At 38.2% G+C, this 18304-nt stretch overlaps 1 long non-coding RNA gene across 2 annotated transcripts in view; it reads left to right on the top strand.

Annotated features, from left to right (window-relative positions):
• The window catches only part of LOC119156124, a 60039-nt gene that overhangs the window by 34921 nt on the left and 6814 nt on the right, over window positions 1-18304 (top strand). For both annotated transcript variants that reach the window (XR_005106979.1, XR_005106978.1), the window contains one exon: window positions 2037-2148. This is a non-coding gene — a long non-coding RNA (uncharacterized LOC119156124). The remainder of the gene's footprint in view (window positions 1-2036; window positions 2149-18304) is intronic.

Raw genomic sequence — 18304 nt, 5'->3', positions numbered from 1 at the left:
TATGAATAAGCTTGTTTGATAAATCTGATCATGAATCTGCTGGTTGGAATGTTATTATGCCACGTGTCTATTGACCAGCTTAATATCTGTTGAATGACAGAAGTGCAAGGGTTTTCTTAAGTGCCTTAGAGGTGGGAGACAAGATGGAACACCGGCATTGGAAAGAAAAGGTGAAGAGATCTCTTAAAACCCTACAAAAAGACTGAGAAGCTTGAACTAGTGTTTCCTTCCTTTGAAGAAATCTAGAGATGTCATGTCTTCAAGATCTCACTTTTCCTAATATCCTGAGCTATGGTAAAGACTGTTGGTTTTGTTTAAATACTGTTGGTTTTGTTTAAAGACTGTTTCACAAATGAAGACTTGTAGGAATAACTAAGGTGTTTTGCCAGCTCCTTTCTGTGCCATACATGACAACTCAAAACAGGACCAAAACAGCCAATTTAGAAACAGCACTTAAAGGACCCAAAAGATAGTTTCCATCAAAAGTAAGTTATTTTTATGCTCAGCTGGGGGGTGTTTGAGCTATTTGTGAAATCCAGACAGAGAAATTAACATTTCTGAATAATCCTAGAACAAATGGTGAGGAGTGGGATCATGCTGGGTTGTATAACATTTTCTTCTGTAAAAATATTTTCCATTATATTTTGTGGGACATTTAGAACCCAAAGGATTCATGCAAAAATCCAGAGCATTGTTGCAACAATATAGAGGGAAATGACACATAGCAGAATGATAATTGCTTACTATGAAGTATGGATTAAAATGTAGTCACTGCCTTTGCTTGCTTCTAACTTCTGAATGAAGGCATGGTAATACCATGGGGTTCATATAGTGCAGGCAAAATTGCATGCAACATTTCTGTCTCTTCTCCTAGTACTTTTAAATTCAAAGGAGTTATATTCAGAATGTCAAACCAAAGGGATAGCACATGAAGAATATATCCCTATCAAAAACATTTATCCATCTAGGTGACATTGGGGGATACAGAGAAAAATATTTTCATCAACATCATTTGTACTGCAAACACATTGGACACAACAGTTAAGAGAAGGACCTTGGGCACTGTGTAATCACATAATAAAAGGTAGCTCTCATTCTAAATTTTCTGTTTAAAGTACATACATCAGACAGAAAGGAGAGGGAGGACAAACATCAGACTGTGACTGGAAAGTGAGGCAAGAGAGACCGAGTGCCTGGCTCAGTATCACTCAGGAAGCTGTACCAGCAGCAGGAACTGCTCTCCCCAAAATCTCAGCTAGCACTTCAATAGCATTCTCTTAAGTATAAAAGAGAACTGAAAGACAAATAAATTGGCTAACTTTTTATCTTCCTTCAATGAGAGGTTTAACTCAGTTTCAAATTGAAGTTCAGAGGAAGGTTGAGTCTTGTCTTATTTTATCTAAATGAGTTCATCTGTCTCATATCACGGCTTTACTTTGTTATGCATTTAAGCCTTCTGGTCTTTTTCACGTGAGGTAGTAAATCCTGGTTCTTTTCAACAGCTGAAATGTCAGGACATGATAATTTTGAATGTGCTAGATGAAATTTGTGAAATGCTGCATTTCTTTTTCAATGATCTCTGGAATGAAACCACAGTTCACAGGGCTAGAGGACTGGAAGTGACGTCTGGGGTCACTGAGTACAGTGCAGTGAAGTTCATCCCAGTGCACAGGCACTACATCTTATAATCTCTTTCACATGCCCACAGACTGCTGGGGGTTTTTGGATTTGGGGGGGGGGGGCGGGGGGGGGGGGGGTTGAAGTTTGAATACTTCACTGCAAACAGTCACTAGATTGGGAAACAAGATTTTGCTCTTTGCTGGAGACTGAAGCCCAAGAGCCCTCAAACAGAAAACAGCTTGCAGGATCAGGTACGTTATATGTAGATGAGCTATATATAGGGGTGGGGATGTTGCTCCTGGATTCTGCTTCTCACATCAGTGGGTGCCATGAGATCCTGTCTCCACTACTTTCCCTCATCTGGGGATGCTGCCCATCTTATGTTTCTGCATCTCATTTTGCTTGTTTGTCCTTAGGAACAGCAAATGTCAAGTGCCTCCAAATCTGCTGGTGAACAGCTTTCTGTAAGAGCTGCACTCAGTCCGAGGCAGGCCAGAGCAATCCAGGCAGCTTCAGCTTCTGTTATTTGTGAGTACTTTACCCTAAATGAAAAATAACCTTCATCCTGTCTTACTTTTTTTTATGATCAGCAGTTTAAGTTGAAAAGGTCACTCCTTTCTCTGGTAGCTCAAGTTCTGTGTTTTTAAGAAGTTTCAGGATATATCATGTCATATGACGTCAGATAATACATTCCTTCACACTTTTTAAATCATTGCTTCTTTCTGTAAGAAAGTAAAATTTTGTTAGAAACCTATTCAGGTTTGCTTTCCATTGAAAAAAAATGGGGCCTTTATTTTACAAAACATTTCCTTATCCAGAGCTTATTGACATCCATGAGATCAAGTTTTAGAGAAACGAGGGATTTTTAATAGGGATTTATCACTCATTATATTTGATCTACAGATTCTTTATTATAAGAATTAAGAAATATTTTTCTAAATCAGGCCTTTTTTGAAGACAATCAGGCTTTTTTGAATATAATGGAATAATGACATAACCTTCATTATAACATCTCAAATGCTACAATATAATACATTTGCTTAAGTCTGGGAGAAGGAAACCAAACCAATTTATTATAGCCTGTTGATTCACACTCACATGCTGTGCAGTTCATGTGAAGGTCCCATTTACTTTTTCACATGAACTGCCACAGCATGGTTTAAATAGAGATTTTTCTAGCAGTAGTGTTAAGGTTCCTCATTAACATCATTTCTGGAGTCACTGGGCCAAGTATATCCCTAGTGCAATTCCACTGATCTCAGTGGGGTTATCCTTGGATATATTTGGTCCATTGTTTCTACAGAATCTCTTTGTTCTTTTTTGATCTCTTTAAGAATTTTGTTACTTTGAACATTTCTCACATAGAATTTCATCATGCTGAAAAGTTTGCAACATTTATAAGTAGTTTCTTAGGTATTTTTACCTACTTGTACACTGAAATAATATATTATATCAAATAACATATTGTTATTTATTATTTTCAGTTTATAATCTACACATAAATCCTGTTTTCTGGGAAAATCACTATGTACTATGTTCCTCTTGTTGGTTGTTTGTTTTGGGTTTTTTTAATTCCAAAATTTGATGTGATACGATTACCAAAAATAATTTGAGACAGACTGCAGATGCATTCAACATTATTTTCTGCCCAGCTCTATTGCTTGCAGTTTTTGGAAACAAATAATAATTGAGTAGTGATACTCCCAGGCCAATATATTCACACATTGAAAACTCCAAGCTTCTCTGATACTCTATATCAATACTGAATGTTTGTCTTCATTAAGTTGTTGGGCTTGTTGGTTTTTTTAAATTTTATTATTATTATTATTATTATTATTATTATTAGGCAAAAAATGTATGAAACATAAAAAAAAATGTTAAAATCGACCGATACACAAAATTTCGCACAAGTGAGATTTGCAGTTAATGACCATTCTGTACATTATGCATATATGTGTGATTTACATGACTTAGATTTTCATTCAGGAGAATGAAAGGTCTGGTCAGGTAAGACAACATATTAAAATGAAATAATCCCTGTGATAAATGGTTGGGTAATTGGAAAACACATCTTCTCAAAACACCATCTCTTATTCCTTTCTGTACATTACTGCAGTTTGGTGGCCTTATTATTTTCCCAGCAAACTACAAACTCAGCACGTGAACCTCTTTATTTGCCTTTGCATTCAAGCACTCTGTCAGATATTACAAAGATAATACATAGAAATTAAATCTGGTTTTCACCAAATCCATAATCAGCAGAGGAAAGTGACTTGGACTGGGACCCCCAGTTCCCTGAGGTCATGCTTATCTTGCTGTCAAGATCTTTTTGTTCTCCAAACTCTTAAAATAAGTAAGTCCTAACGTGAGATTGCATTCTGCAGGGAACAGCCTACAGGCTCCAGAGGAATTAAACCACTGCTTGTTAACTGCCGCTTGCAGAAGTAACATTTGGGTCTGATGATAACAAACGGGGATAGAAATGTTAGCATGGAAAGCTCTGCTGCCAGCACAGCCTTTGCTTTACACACAGATGCACACATTCAGGAAAGTGCTGCAAGAGAAGTACACAAGCTGAATTCCTTATTCAGATCTCTGATTTTTGCAAAACTTCCAGTCCCTTTGACTATGTTATTAACATTGAAGGCAGAAATGATATTGCATCTAAATAAGGGTGTGAAAAATTCTCATTTAAAATCACTCAGGAGCAAAGCTTGCATTCAAACTGCACGCACCAGATTGGTTTATTCTTATAGAGATTTATATGTGAGAGAGAATGGAAAAATGTAATTTAGTTTTATTTAACCTCTCTCAAAATCCTAAAGACAGCTTTCAGATGAATTAGGTGCTGGTAAGTACAGTGACTATGTAGGCAAACATTAACAGCCAAGCTTCAGTCAGTAACAGCCCTGCATGTTATATTATGTGTTAAGAAAGTGAATGTTAGAAATCTATGGTTGTCCCTGTGCTCTTTTCAAAAGTGCAGCATGATCATTTATCTGCAAAACACTAGAGCTCAGATAAAGAGCTGAAGGTCTCATCTGAAAGCTGGGGCCTTCAGGCAACACCTGGTACATCACTGGAGTGTTTGTATTATTGTACTGCTCCAGTCTCAGGGTGTTACTCATGTCTGCCTGGTCTGCAGATCACTGAGACCGAATGGCAACCTGTTGAACCGTATTTTAACCCTGATCTTTGCACACAGAGTGGTCCATGAACAGAACAAAGTCAGAAAATGAGGCAATAACCTGTAGTCTCCATTTCTTGATCAGCTCCTTGAATTTCCTTGTATCAGCATCAGGCGATTTCACAAGAGAGCATGTGAAGTCATGATGTGTCATGTGCAACACAGCAGAGCCCCTTGAAAGATGAACGCAAGAAACAGGACACACAGTGTGTGTTCTGTGGATAGAAACACTCTGCTGAGCGTTTTTCAGGGTGCGTCTCCTGCAAAATGCAGCAGAGACCCCCAGAGTTGGGGCGCCATTTTGGCATGCTCAGAGTGTTCTGGGGGCTGACAGCAGCTCTTCTCCCCACTGAGCCTCAGGCCACCATGTACTGCTTGGAAATTAATAGCACATGGGACCTTTCACAAATAAAACCTTGAATGCATGTCCTGGAGGGGCATTTCCACCTGGCAGCCATCTTTGGAGCATTATGACTGGGTCTATATTGTGCTTCTAAACTACCCCTGAGGGCCCTCCTGAGAGTGGTGCAGCTGGGAGCTCTTCATCAGCGCCATCACTGCAGGCTTTCAGAGGGTTCCTGACCACCACAGGGCCTTCACATCCTCACCATCCTTTGGCACATGTGGGGAAGGGTACCCCGACAGTCTTTTCACAATCCAGGGTACCAACTTTTGTTGGTGCCTAAGATCTTCATTGCAAAGGCACAACCGAAATTTTAGCTAGGGGAGAGCTAAAATGCAAACAGCGTTCTCATACTGGGAGTATAAGAAAGCTCTATAACATTTTTTCCTGCTCTTTTCTAGCTCGGAGGCCTGCCCTTAGAGTACAAAGCCTTGGTTACACCAGCTTTATGAAGAGAGAAAAAAACCAAGGGTTCTCAGGGTGCATAGTTTTAAATTGTGTTGCAACAAACCCATTCAGGGCACTGCTAAAATTTGCTTTCCAGCTAAATAAAATAAAATTAAGTAAAAAGTACTTCTTCAGCTTTTGAGCTTATTCTAATTTAAAAAAAAAAATCCTCTATGTGCAGAATCATGCATGGCCATTTTAGTAAAGCTGGACCTACTGTTAGGTGAAGGACATAGTTTCTTGGATGAAGTACTGGAAATTATTTTAGTATTTTCAGTAAGAATAACTAACAATGATGAGTAACTTCCTGGATAATAAGCACATCGGGCAACGCACATTGTTCCTCAACCTGATAAACTCTTAGCAGGGAACTTCCCTTCTCTGGGGTTGCTGCTCTGCCTGGGTTTTTTGTCTCTTCAGAACAGGCAGATCTGTATAATCTAGAGAGTCAAATGTTGAGCAATCAGTACCATCAGGCAGTGTTTTTAATGAGAAAAGCAGTTAAATAAATGGAATGTCATTAAGACATACGACTGTTTTGGAGATGATGCCAGCAGTATAACAGAAAGTTACTTTAAAATATTACTTGTTATACATTTATTTTTAATGCATAGGAAATTATAGAAACAAACCACTTTAACTAGCTGAAGAAATGGAGGCTCTTTGCACATGCTATTTCAAATCCCAGTAGTATTTCAGCCTCTTGGAGTTGTCTCTTGAAATGTCAAAGAGGGATCTGGACAGTGTCTCAGTGTCTCTGACTGTTAAATCCTTAAGTGACATATACATATGCTTAAGGAATGGGTCAGCTTGCAGACAGAAATGTCCCAGTCATAAAAAAAAAAAAAGAAAATAAAAAAGAAAAAAGAAAAAAAAAAGAAAAAAAGAAGATGAAACAGATTGGTGGTGAGAATAGTGCTGTGAAACCCTTTGCCCTCAGTTGACTGGGTTTGTTCCAAGATTCAGTGTTCACTTAAACACAGTCTGAAAAAAAGTGATGTGGTCACATATTCCTGTCCTGTGCTTCAGCGATTTTTTTAAAACAATGTTCTGTGACTGTTTTTCTGTGACTGTGTATTCAACTTTCACTTCTAAACCTGCCATACCATTTCTCCTGAAGAGGTTAGAAATCTGGAGACATTTTAACCTAGTAAGAAGCTCTGTTTTTCTTGCTTTGTGTCTGTAGCAGAATTTTGCCATTCAGAAAACACGATTTTTTAATGCAGTCGGGCATATGTTAAGGCCTAGTTGGCTTTAGCTTGATAGTAACTACATGCATAGTAACTCTCTTCTGGGTCTTGTGCCCATCCTCCTTGTCTACCACCTCTTTATTCTTTGTTGTGAGTCTTCCATATAACTAGTGGCTCATGTCAGCGTCACAATGTTATTAATGAACCAGACGAGATTTTTTGGTTTCTAGCTGTTATTGCCTTCTTCCTCAGCTGAAATGAATATCATCCTTTTCTCTGGAAATCAGCCTCTAAGTCAGGGGTCCTCAAACTACGCCCCCCCAGGGTCCTCAGTCCAGCCCCCGGAATTTACAGAACACAACACACCCACACACACACACACACCGCTGGGGGTTGGGGGGGGGAAACCAAGCAGCCGCAGATGACTGCCTGCCACTTCATCCACGCGCCGGCCCCCTGGTTAAAAAGGTTGAGGACCCCTGCTCTAAGTGCTAGCAGTTCTGCAAAGCACTGATTACCTAGTACTAGACAGTGGGAACTGGAAGAATCACTGAAGAAATGGGAAAGAAGAAAAAGGAAGGCTTGAATATTGGAACCCTTAGACCTTCTTCTTTGTATCTTTATTTTGTTTTCTCTTCTGAAGATGGAAAGTAATTTGGCTCCTGGGTTTTCACAGTATGAGCACCACTAAAACATTATTTAGTTTGCTTTCTTAGCAAATTTTGAAAAATGTTTTATAAACAAGGTAACGTAGACAACAGGGCAGAATCTGTTGTGAGTCATCACTTTCATTCTCAGTCAAAGTTCTTGATTCCTTGGCTTTGCGGATCCTAGATGCATCCCCATGGGACCACAATGATGATATAATTATTGCTGTTTTCACCCAAGAAATTTAGTGTCTTTCTTTGAGGGGGAACTGAAACTCTTGGTAAGCAGAAACTTTGAGATATCCAAGGACAAGAGTCAAATTGCTCAAGCTTTTTGGCTTTACACAGCTGCAAGGAAGACCAGTTTCAGGGAAGGGCAATGAAGATTATTGTATGACAGGTAATTTCTTATTGTGGTGTAATTAAGTGCAACATTGTAAGCTAGAAGCAACAATATAAACTAAGTAGTACTGGATGAAGGAGCCTGTCTCATTACTTTCAGCCTAGATAACTAATGTTCCCCAGGTATTAGATTCCCATGAGATGACAAATGAAGTAACATGTTAATTCATACTTGTATCTTCTCTGTTTTTCCAGGAAGTTCAAAATAGCTCTATTTTTCAGAGTCTGATGGGTACAACTTCAAAATTTTGCAGACCTCTAAGGTCCTTTTGCCTTGTCCATAACGACACTTGTTAAAAAAAGAGATTTGTTTAGATTTCCTGCAGCCAACATAACTTTTGGAAACATAGGATATCTAACACTGAATGATTTTGCATAGCATGACGTCTACATCTAAACCAACAGTGTTAATATTAGCAGTGCCAGCCACTGCAATGTAATCTAATACATATATTTAAAAAAAAAAAAAAAAAAAGGCTAGAAGATGGATCCACCATCTCACAAGACTATACACCTGTGGGGATAAAAAAAAGCATGAAAATAATCTTCAGTGGCTTTTTACTGTGCACCTATTGAGGGCACAGTTGTTTCCTTGCCTTTGGGGGAAACAAGGAAAAACTATTTATAGTTTTACTAGAAAAAGCCCATCCAAATACTTTGTGTCTACGAAAGATTTTGCAGAAGATGGTAGTGTGGAAGCTATTTCAGCAATCGGGAAACCCCAGGAAAGAATATAATTGTATTTTCTACATAATGAATTTGAATGACCTCAAACAATGTGACTGACATGCAATGAGAGGGCAAAGAATTATATGCAGTTAAACTTCCAACTTTAGTTCCTACCTTTAGACCAAACAGGGTCCTGCAGAAAGGTAATCTCACAGCTTCCAATCTTCGTATATACCTTGCTGAAGCAAAATGCTTTCCATGTCCTGCTACAATTAGCAAAGGGATTCATTTTTAGTTGAATAGGGATTGGATAAAGAGTAAGAAAATAATTAGTTAGAAGTGAAATCCACCGAAAGAACTTAGAAATACCCTAATTCACCAGACTCTAGTTAGGTACCAAGGCTGTGTGGGGAGAGTTAAGCACATGAAAATAGGCTTTGCAAAATCTGACATAGCGCCTGGAGAGGCACCGATGCCAAGCAACAGGAAACGTGGAGCACAAAATTCCATCTTTCCCTAGAGTTACATTGTATTCATACCCCTCACCTAGGTCGGGGTGGCACATAAAGTAGGAAAACAAAGAAATGTGTGAATAGCACTTTAAAGTAAGGGTTACTTGGAAGGAGAATTCTAGAGCTCTGTTCCCTGCTTGGTTTAACATAAGGTAGTGAACTACTAATTAGAGCAGTCTGAAATATTCATCTCTCCCCTTCCAGGCAAGTTCCCTAACCTCAAGGCCAACAGCTTAACAAGTATTTAATTATTTCATTCAAAATGGATCAGTTTCCACATAAATTTTCAGAGGCTTCTCTCATCCCAGATTTCCCCAAGGCACCCTCCAGAAATTTTTGGAGAGAAATTTTAAACCAGAATTCTGTTGGACAAAGGGAGGAAAAAAACCCCAGGTTTTTCAAGTCCCAAAAGAATGATCTAACTGCTGAGGTGCTGGGCAAAGGCATGAAAGCAAGAACAAAAGCCAGTATGCTAAGAACAGTTAAGGACTCTGTGAATCTTCCGATCTAAATTTTTCAAGAAACACATGGCTGACTGAAATATGGGGACCACAGTCCCAAAGGCTCCACTGAGACTTGTTGTGGAATGGAATTGTAAATAGAGATTGTTTTAGCTCTGTTTCCTTTTTGGGGGGTTGGGTTTTTTTTTTGTTGGTTGTTACTGATGTTAAACCATTGTTGTTCATAGCTGTTAAACTATCTCTCAGCCATCACTTTGTTTTCTTCTCAGAACTTTGTTACTGAACATGATTAATATCAGATTCATGAGTGAGGTCATAATTTCCAGAATTTCTTTTCACCTCTTGTAATTACATTATCCAATTTTTGACTTGTAATCTATTCTCATATTTTTCAGACATTCTGCAAAATTTAAAAAATAGTAAAGAAACTGCAGATGAGATTTATGAGGGAGTTCTCGCAGTCATCTTACGGAAAAAGACAGAAGCCTTACTTTGGAAACCACTAGTGGAACTGCTTATACCCAGGACATTCCAAGCAAGTATTTGTCTTATCTGCATTTTAAAATCTTCTCCTGAAAGAAACTCTATCATTTGTCTTGGAACTTACCAGGGTGACTGGAAAATATGAATTTTTTGAGTAGTCTGATTTCCAGAAGATACATGCTCATGCTTCCATAAAAACCACAGGCTCCATTTTAGGTCCTCCTCAGCTAGCCAGTGGTTTTTACAGAATCATTGGTTTCCAAAATCATATCTGTAAATGAGGTCCCTGCACCAAAGAACTTGCTATCGAGTTAAACTGCATAAGGTACAGATGAAAAAATATTCATACGAGCAGCAAGTCGCAAGTAGGTGAACTGGGGGTTTGGAGTTAGCAGTCAGGTCATTCACTCCTCTGATTTCTCTCTGCAGGTTCTGGCTTTGTTCGGGCCTGATGGCAGGGTGGGGCAAGTTCCTTCTTTCTGGCCCTTCCTGACCGTTCTTTTCTGGTTTTATGGGAGTGTCACAAAAGTATATTTTGAGGAAGAGGCCAAAGAAAAATTCTCAGCAAAATGAGAATGGATGAAAATATTGAGATCCGAGTGGCAGTAGGATACCGGGAATTATTATTTTTTTTTATTATTATTATTTTTTTTACTGGGCGCTGAAGGAGCATAATGAAGATGACAGACCTTAACTATAATGTTCCTGTGGCTCTAATGCAGCGTAATCATGTCACCACTGCTATCCATGTTTAACCTTACTACCAGCTATTCTCTGGCGGTAAAGCAGGCACCCAGTGCACCAAGAGAGGGGAAGGTTAGAAGTACACAGCGAGTTCCCTTTAGTCTGGTGGGGAGGCATGCCCTGGCCTCACCGCCCTGGCCAGAGAGGAAAGGGAACTAAGGAACTAAGAATTGGTGTGCTGCTGGTTTTAGGTGAAAAAAGATAACTTCTGTGAGCAAGATGCTCTCCTGGGACTGGAAAGCAGCAGCAGCTCCAGTTTTATGAACGGAGAAAAAGGACTTGGAATTGGTTGTTTTGTAAATGTAAAGAATATAAAATCAACAACTTACACAAAGTAAATAAGTTGGTACAAAGGCAGCATGTGAAAAAGATGGAAAAGGACTAGGAGGTCTCTCAAACCACAAGAGGCTGAAAAAACATAAAGCAGTATTATAGGCTTCGATGTGTTGTACCAGGCCTTACATAAAAGAAAAGACTTGCAGCTAATGCAGAAGTTGAAAAGATGCATAGAAAGGGATTTCTGGAGTGGCTCATTTGAATCATGAGGAAGGTAAAGATCACTGGGTATCAGTTTAGGTGGTGTGGTGGTGCCTTTGTTGTCACACACAGGATGATCAGCAAAGATGCTGCTGTGTGACAACACAGAGGTCTATTATTTTTACATGAGCCATTTTTATTTTCTTAATTTCATTTTTAATTTCTTATTCGGACCTCAAAAATATCAGAGGAGTTACCTCACATATTCTTGTTTCCTCTCCATAGAGTGCTGTAACCAACAAAACAAGCTACTGTAAGTTGTGGGTACCAAGCCAAAGTTTCAGTAACTTCTTTTTAATTCTTTTTCTTTTTTTTTTTTTTCTTTTACATTGTTATGTGGCATCTTCCAGTATATGTAAAGTGCTAAAGACTGTTGTCCAGCTGGAAACTCGCTCTTCTCAGCCAAAATAAAACAGTTAAGTTACTCAGTGGTAGCACGAATGAGTGTCTGTGAATTTCATGGGCTGGTGACTGGGGCATCTTGCCAGGCACAAACAGCTTGCGAGGGAAGAACATTATATGTAGGAAGTATAATGTAAATACTTTATTGTTGCTTACAGCCTCATTTTTTGAGGGAGAAAGTTGCTAACATTGAATTTCGTTACTACTGTGTAGTTCAGAGCAGCCTCTTTCATAGTATTGGAAGAAAGGTAGGGTAAATAAAATGTAATGCTTTTGTTTAATGTTTATTGCAATGACAAATACTGAAGTTGGAGATGGTGAGTCAACTGGAGTTTATTTGTAATAGTGAAAAAGTTTGCTTTCTCAAGGTCTGAAGTCTGAACTACCTGAAAAAGATCCAAGAAGTGTAAATTATTAACACTGTTAAATAGCATCAGGTTCCTAATATTCAAAACCAGACTTTCCAGATAAAAAGGAATATTGGACAAAGGAAAACGACAAATTTCCTGACTACTCTGTAAAATTGGAGCAGACAAGCCATCTTGATTTGCCTACACAATTCTAGGAACCAAATAGCCTGGAAAAATTCGTATCATGTCTGACAAAGTTAGACAAAAAGCTCCTGTGATTCAGAGTGCTAAGTACTGTCTTTTTGTATGTCACAATTACAAAAAAAGAAGATTCCTAAATGAAAAATTGTTTCCTCCACCCTCCCACCTGCCAAAAGAGAAGAAAAAGACAAAACATTTTATTCTGCTTAATATTTGGTTTTTGCATTAATAATAAGGTAAAACAGAAATGAACTTATGAAATGCTTTAGTTCACTGGGCTTTACATCTGTTCTCAACAAAAAGACAAACCAGCTAAAGAGGTTTTATGGAACTACTGAAGAGTACAGCCTGTCAGATCAAGCAGATCACTTGATCATATATTTAACTTGAAACATGTGAGAAGGCCTGCTAATTTCATTAGCCTTTGCAATTAATCAGGAGTGATTCTTCAAGCTACCACTTCACACAAAACTAAAGCAATGAATACATATTTCAGACGTATTAATTCCTTTTTCCTCCATAAAAAAGAAATCTAACTTCTTTGCTATACTTGTAAGGAACTCTTTTCTTCAGAAAATAAATCTGTGATTTTAAAATGGAAACTTGTTTAATATTTTTTTTAGAAAAAAAGGGGGGGAGGGGGACACCTTTTGCTAAAGAAATATCTAGAAATATCTCAAAGTTGTAATCCAAGAATCTGGCATTGTAAATAACTAAAGTAATTTTTCGTGGGTGAGCTCAAATGAATGATTCCCAGTGGGTTCTCTGAGGATGACTTGTTTTATTTGAAGCCTTTTTAATTTTAGAATTTCTTGTCCCTATGTCCCTGTGTAAATGACTGTTTCTTGAAACGTTTATTTCAAAATAGTACAGTTAAATACAGACTAGCAAGTTCCCTTCTCAGTCCTTCACATCTTTCCTGCTAGCTACAAGCAGTAGTTTCTTGGGTGTACAAAACACCCAATAGAAAAGTCTGTTGCAATCTTTCTTGAGCAACATGAGCCTTACTTAAACAGGCACTGAATATACTGACAGCACTAAAAAATAATAATAATAATAGAAAAAAAAACAATCATTCAACAGTAGCTTAAATCTTAATCCAGCTTCCCAGAGGGTAGAAAAATAATTGGGTTTTTACGGTAAATTAGTAGCTTCAAACATTTTATGGCTCAAAAAGGAACAAGAAGAAATGTATGTATAAAGGCACTCTCTTTTGTCATTGTTTAGCTTCATCGGCTTCTGACCCCCAATGGTATAATATTATATTCCAGGAAAATGGCCGTTTTCACTCTTTCCACTTGCTCCAATATTCCCATACTTCTGATATTTTGTTTCCACTGATGCAAGAAAGAAAGAAAAAAATAAAAGGAGGAAAAAAACAATTACATCTAAAATTATACAGGCAAGCTGCTTAACAATTAAATGTGAAATGCACAGTCTCAGATGTCCAGCATTAAACCCTTACCTTCAGGCTGCAGGGCTATTTATAAGAGAGAAAAGGAAAACCTCTTGCACCCCTCTCGGAATACAGAGAGGAAAATAGTTTTACACATGCACTGCAAATTCCTCTGATCCACCAAACACTACTCAGACTGTCAGTCAGGCTGTGTCTCCTCTTAGGGTCTCACCCCAGCCTTTTCTTTTCACTCCAGCACTACAAGGAAGGAGTTACTTTGGTTCTGATAGACCATGGCATACTGACCTTAACTTGCTTTTGGGAAGGGGTTGGTAGCTGCTGCTGTTTGGAGACTAGTTGCCCTTTGTTTCAGTTATAGTGAAATCAGCACAACCCTGATTTCACTTACAGTCAGAACGTTAGGCTAGCAAAAGCTCATTGTCAGCCTCAAAAAGTATAAAGAATGTTTAAGTAGAAGAATGAGTTGATTTCCATTCCTCCAGCTTCTCTACAGAAAAAAACAATGCTAAAGAAAGAAACTGGCTAAAACCCTGAAACACAAAGAGAAGGAAAGTATTTTATTGGACTTCTGGATTCTGCAGTTTTCAGGAACATTCCACACTCTCAAAATATTTCCTGCAATCATAGAAGCTAGAAATTTGTTTTGCCATTTTAAGGAAAACAGATCTTGACTGTTATCTCGTTAAAACACTGTCATGAGCCTCAGGTGAAGCACTATCAGTCACATGCATGATAAATAGCCCTTCCTCACACAAATGGGAACTCCCAAGATCACCGCTAAAGGAGAGATGCAGAAGTCCATGTGAGTTGTGGTTTGACTGGGGAATCTGGGCACAAGTGTCCAATACTTAGTGGGATTAATAAGAGGCCTGCTTGGGAGTTTGTAGCTTTAAAAAATAATTCATGTAGCATTCAGCTTAACAAAAGGGAATGAATTTATGAGAGAAGCACAGAAAGAGAAAACTATACATCTGCTTTCAGGGAATATCAAATTCCTGGGCAGATTGTTAAAACATGCTAAATGAGGATATTCACTTTTTGTTTAGCTTAGTGTTGTACTTGAGGAATGGAATGGTCAAAGTACTCCCTCTAAAGATATTTGACTTTCTAAAGCCTGTGTTGACCTGTGGCAAAGCTGGAACAAGGCTGTAGTTACATGTTCAAGTAGCTTTCTTGGATGTAGAGGTATCTCAGTATGTAATCCAGCACTTGGGAAACTTTCCCTCCATGGACGAGGGGATTGGGGGGTGTATCCTTGTGTGCCTACAAGTTGCAGTACAAACATTTATCCTTCCCAAATGGGACTGATTGCCCTTGAAATAAGGCAGCACCAAGCCTCCATGGCTGTACAAGTATAATTATTTCAGCTGGAAAAGAAAATTAAATCAATCCCCTATGTTAGAGTCACACAGGCAAAGCCATTTTTTATAGATTAGCCTTACTCAAAGGAAGCAGGGCTGACAATATTTTACAAACCAGAAATCTTTTATTTGGAATTTTCTTCTTGGATTCATTTTTGTTTTGGAACTTCTCTAAACACTATTTAACTTCAAAAATATTCTGACCAAGCTGTACCATATGACATGCTATAAACACAGCATCTACAAGAGCTGCTTTCATTCTCTTCTAAAAGTCAGGCGCTTTTATTTAGAGGGGCAGGCTTACAGATGTTTTGGTGGATCTAATGCTAAGAAAAAAGGCTTTGACAATGTGAGCCATGGTAAACTCTAAGCTTTCTGTATGCACCACTAATACAAAAAGCCTTGAGTTCTCACACAGCATTGTGGTATCGCTGTGCTAACAGCAAGTAAACTTTGACTTGTAAACTGCACAGGATTGTGAGCTAAATCAGTGGATGTCCCCTGAGGATGTTAAAAAAAAAAAAAAATACGAAGCAGTAACTAATAGAACAGAATTAAAACAAGGATCTATTTTTCATAAAGCCCCAAAGGACTTTTTACAGTCTCATCAGTTTGTGTGGTGTCAAACGGGGCAGCTCTGTTGTGGTTAGCAAACATTAGCATGTCCCCTTCATAATTCCATCCATGTTTGAAGCAAAAGGGGCCTCACATCAAAAGTCCTCCAGATAATGCCTCTGCTGACTCTGTGGATGTGAGCTTGCTCACTTCCGAGGTGCTGGCATCCTCTTAACCTGCTCGTAGTGCAGCAGCAGCAAAAAACAAACTTTCTCCAAACTGTGTCCCAAAGTATGATCTCAACTGCAGAAGCTGAGGAGTGGGTGGGAAACTCACCGAGCCCCCTTTCCTCTAAGAAGCCTTTCCTCATGTGAGGTCTTGTGCTGTGTACCTTGACTCTTTTTTTTTTTTTTTCCTCTGTGGCATGTGTGGGAGCACTGTCAGCCCAGTCAGCAGCCTCCCCAGGTTACAGCACAGGGGTAAATAGCTGCAGAGCATCCTCTACATTTACTTGAACCAGAGTTATTTATGGAGCCAAGATAGTTTCTGAAAACAATAAGCTCCATGGAAAACCTTACTTCTCTGCCCCTTGTGAAATATTTCCATAGTTGGTGTCTATCAAGCATACATCAGCTGTACTCAGAGGTTAAAAAGGGTGGCCAAGTAGGCGGTCTTATGTTGTTTGGTTTTGTGGTGTTATAAAGGTGTCATAATAAATCCACAGTGACTATGCTTATATTTTTAGAGAGGTGTAAAAATTCTCTCAGATTACTGTTTTTTTCAGCTCTTTAATCTCGTCACCTAAGAAGCTTCTAAAGTAAAGCCATTTCCATTTTGACCCTAGTCCTTGCAGACCACTCAGGCTCTCATCACCACACCTTACTGTTGCTTATTCTACACCTTTTCCTTTTTCAGGGAATGTAGGGTTATCACACAAGAAATCATAGTGGCCACCTTAGGAACCCCCATAGTCTCAGCTCTGTAATTAAAAGCAGAATAAATTCTCAGGAGTATTTTTGAGTACTGGTGAATTCTTGAAAATCAGTCACATATTAGGATGTTTCACTGAACACTGTTAGATATACAACTCCTTTCAAATTCTGAACAACCGACTCTGCTCATGAAAAAAAACCTCCTGCCAACTTTGCTGCACCATATAACTAACAGTATTAGCTTCTGTGATTCTGAAGTCCTGAAATACTGAAAATGAAGTCCTGAGATACTCTAGCCAGTAGAAATTTGGCTGTTTCTACCTCAGCTGATACAGAATCAAATTTAACATCAAAAGATATTTTTCTTTTAAACAGAGGTTTTATTTTCTCATAGCAGTTGTATAAAGAAGCAGTAACTAATTTGTACCACTTCTGGTTTCGCTCTCCCATGTGAATTAATGTGTCTCCCACTCAATAACAGATTATCCAATTACCAAAACTTTATGCATCAACTAGACCTTTCTGAAACTGGGACATGTCAGGACTAAAGTAATTTCACTTAACTGACTGATAATGAATTACTCTTTTTAATACAGTAACTCCATTCACTAGTGCTGAGATAAAAGAAAAACCATGTTTTCTTATCCACAGCTAGGTAGATAAATACAACAAGATAAACTGCATAGTTGCACAATATCTGGATAGTACAGACTGGAGTTTCCAAACAGGTCTATCAAAAAGCTTAGGAAGTGAGAAGAGGACTTGGTCTGGGATAACTCATATCATCAATTGCTCTTTAAGAGAAAAGATTGTTTCCAGGGAAGTCTTGAAAATCTTTTTAGTCAGCTTTAGTGAAAAGTTTGTGAAGAAAAATTTATCTTCCTAAATAGTGTCTCCTGGGGATGAAAAAGCCTGATATAGCATGACATTAATGAAACTGTTCTATTTATACTAGCATTTAATGAGGACCCACATAAACTAGTATAACATATTTTGGGGACTTGATATTAAAAATATTTTGTATAGTTTCTTTTTAAGTTTCTATATGCTGTATACCAAACATAGCCTTATCTATTAAATACTGTAAGATGGTTCAAAACCTCTGTATTTTCTGTCGGTTGCTATAGGATCTTTATCTAAAATGTTATTAATTTACATAATAAATGTCCAGTTCTATATAATTCCCTTTTTAAAGGAAATTTTTCCACTTCCAAAGGCTTAAGTCCTTGTTAACAGCCTCAGTAGAGCTGAGTACTTGCAAACCATCTGAATTCATCGGAGAAGTAAGTAGAATTGGCTGCGGCAAGAGTTCCACATCCAATGCCTTGTGATCCACAGATGCAAAAAATGACCATTTAAATAGATCTGGTAAGATTAAGTCCACGGCAGTTAATATGCTATTTTTGCATTTGCCTTTACAGCTACCTGTATTCCTGGTGTTACATAAAAATGTTGCTGGCACTCATTGGGAATGATCATATTATGTCCTAAAGATTCAAATAACAGAAAAATAAATACAAGTAAAACTTCAAACCATCATTTAGTTGGTAGTACAGTGTTTCTCAGGAATGCAGGGGAAATAATTTTAAAACTTTTTAGCATATTTTAAACACTTTTATTGGTAGTGCTGTTTTGTCTCTCTGCAACTGGATAGCCAGTTTACCTCAAGTTGAAAATGCCAGACAGTTGGAAGAAAATAAAAAATAACCTGTTTCATGAAAAAAAAAAAATCTTACATTTTTGCTATTGAGAGTCTACAGGAGTTTAAACTCCTCTCTTGAATG

Source organism: Falco rusticolus, chromosome 12 (genome assembly GCF_015220075.1).
Source record: "Falco rusticolus isolate bFalRus1 chromosome 12, bFalRus1.pri, whole genome shotgun sequence".
NCBI lineage: Eukaryota > Metazoa > Chordata > Aves > Falconiformes > Falconidae > Falco > Falco rusticolus.
This window is presented reverse-complemented; position numbering and strand designations above follow the sequence as displayed.